We start from the raw sequence: 2,798 nt of genomic DNA, 5'->3' as shown, positions 1-2,798 counted from the left end.
AAATATTTTACATAGAAGAGCGAACAACGTTTCGACCTTCTTCGGTCATCGACGATCACGGTCATGACGATGACCGAAGAAGGTCGAAACGTTGTTCGCTCTTCTATGTAAAATATTTTCTCAACCCAAACGAGCCGTTTTGCATATAACTTCTAAATTAATAGTTCTGGCTGTTTAAAATCATAATACATAAGATAATAAATCGGAGGCTCATCCGTAATAAACTATATTACTTAACCAGACGTATCAATTTTCATTGTTATTTGATCAAAGTTTTTTTTAAAAACTGCCCATGTTAATCACTATATGGATTTTATTTTTTATACTTGTTTATAAAGTGTTCTGGTTAGCTTTACTTTTCTGAAAGCGTTATAAAATAATAAAAAAAATGAAATGAATTTAGTTATAGAAAAAAAAAATGCAGACAAAACAATGAATGGAATAAAACTACCACAATGAACAAAGTAGTAAAGCATATAAAACAATGAATGTAATAAAACTACCACAATGAACAAAGTAGCAAAAGCAGACAAAACAATGGAATAAAACTACCACAATGAACAAAGTAGTAAAGCATATAAAACAATGAATGTGATAAAACTACCACAATGAACAAAGTAGCAAAAAACAGACAAAACAATGGAATAAAACTACCACAATGAACAAAGTAGCAAAGCAGACAAAACAATGGAATAAAACTACCACAATGAACAAAGTAGTAAAGCAGACAAAACAATGGAATAAAACTACCACAATGAACAAAGTAGTAAAGCATATAAAACAATGAATGTGATAAAACTACCACAATGAACAAAGTAGCAAAGCAGACAAAACAATGGAATAAAACTACCACAATGAACAAAGTAGCAAAGCAGACAAAACAATGGAATAAAAAGTAGCAAAGCAGACACCACAAATGAACAAAGTAGTAAAGCAGACAAAACAATGGAATAAAACAGACAAAACAATGGAATAAAACTACCACAATGAACAAAGTAGTAAAGCATATAAAACAATGAATGTGATAAAACTACCACAAATGAACAAAGTAGTAAAAGACAGACAAAACAAAGTGGAATGGAATAAAACTACCACAATGAACAAAGTAGTAAAGCAGACAAAACAATGGAATAAAACTACCACAATGAACAAAGTAGTAAAGCAGACAAAACAATGAATAAAATAACAACTACCACAATGAACAAAGTAGTAAAATGCAGACAAAACAATGGAATAAAACTACCACAATGAACAAAGTAGTAAAGCAGATAAAACAATGAATGGAATAAAACTACCACAATGAACAAAGTAGCAAAGCAGACAAAACAATGGAATAAAACTACCACAATGAACAAAGTGGTAAAGCAGACAAAACAATGGAATAAAACTACCACAATGAACACAGTAGTAAAGCAGATAAAACAATGAATGGAATAAAACTACCACAATGAACACAGTAGTAAAGCAGATAAAACAATGAATGGAATAAAACTACCACAATGAACAAAGTAGTAAACCTGATATCAACATAAATTAACAGAAGAAAATAATACATGAAAGCTAAAAAGTTAAACATAATAATAAGAAAATATAACAGCAGAAGAAAACCTGCTGTAAATGCAGAAAACTAAATAAAATTAATAATAGAAGCAAATCGAATAGTGGAATGAAGCAACGTGTGAGCGCAGACAGCCCTCGTGTAGCTTTGCGTGAAATTCAAAACAAAACAACATTTGAAATCTAAAAAATTAAACATAATAAAAGGTAAAATGTTTAGCCAAAAAGAGCTATTTATAATAAAAAATAAGCGTATTGATTTTCCAGAATGTTTGAGGTTGATCTAAAAGTTCATAAGATCACCTTTCGTTACGTAAAAACTCAGACTTACATTATTTTGAACTTTAATCCAAACAGTACTTGTAGCAATTCTTAGAAAAAATATTACCTCAGACTTACATTATTCTGAATTTTAATCCAAAGAGTACTTGTAGTAATTCTGTAAATTCTCATTTTATCTAGCCTCGACTCCCTATAAAACAAAATTACTGAAAGTATTGAACTAGACAAAGGCTCAAAAGTAATGTTGGCGGGAGGCAACGCTAAGCCTGACTTTGGAACCAGACATATAAAAGTTTGAATTAACAGTTGCTAAGATTATATAAAAGCTTAGACTGCTAAATAACTTACTCTGGTGAGTTGTAAATAAGGTTTAGCGATTTTCTATAACAACCAACAGTCAAACAGGCGATGCTGTCTCGCGTAACAATTTCACAGCCTCTTTGAAGGAGATGTCCCGCAGTGACATGTCGTTCACCTAGAAAATCCGTAGGAGACAAAGGAAATGTTGTATTTTTTTCATATTAAATCGTGCTGGAATAAACTTTGAAACTCATAAAATGATTCGACTTATAGCCAACAAAACATCTCCCCTCTTTAGACGGCCATCTTGGAAAGCTGCACCATAGCGAAGAACATCTGTTACAACTATGGCCTCCTATAAGATAAGATGTGAGGTATTAAATAACAATTATTATTGTATTAGACTCACGACAAGTTCTATTGATAAGCTGCTTTCTCACTAAAGATCTTAAACTGTTTATTCTCCAAGCGAATAATTTACTTGTAAAACAAATTCTGATCTATAACGTAGAGTTAATATTTAAAATAAGCCATATAACGTTTAATTAATTCTAGTTATGCCATTCAATTATAAATCTATAGTTTTGTTTTTATTTAATACAGGCCGTGCATAGTTTGGTAATTAGAGCTCCTAACTCGCAATCTGTAGGCCACGACTT

This window comes from Tachypleus tridentatus, chromosome 12 (assembly GCF_004210375.1).
Source record: "Tachypleus tridentatus isolate NWPU-2018 chromosome 12, ASM421037v1, whole genome shotgun sequence".
In the NCBI taxonomy this organism is placed as follows: Eukaryota; Metazoa; Arthropoda; class Merostomata; order Xiphosura; family Limulidae; genus Tachypleus; species Tachypleus tridentatus.
Note: the sequence above shows the minus strand (reverse complement) of the source record.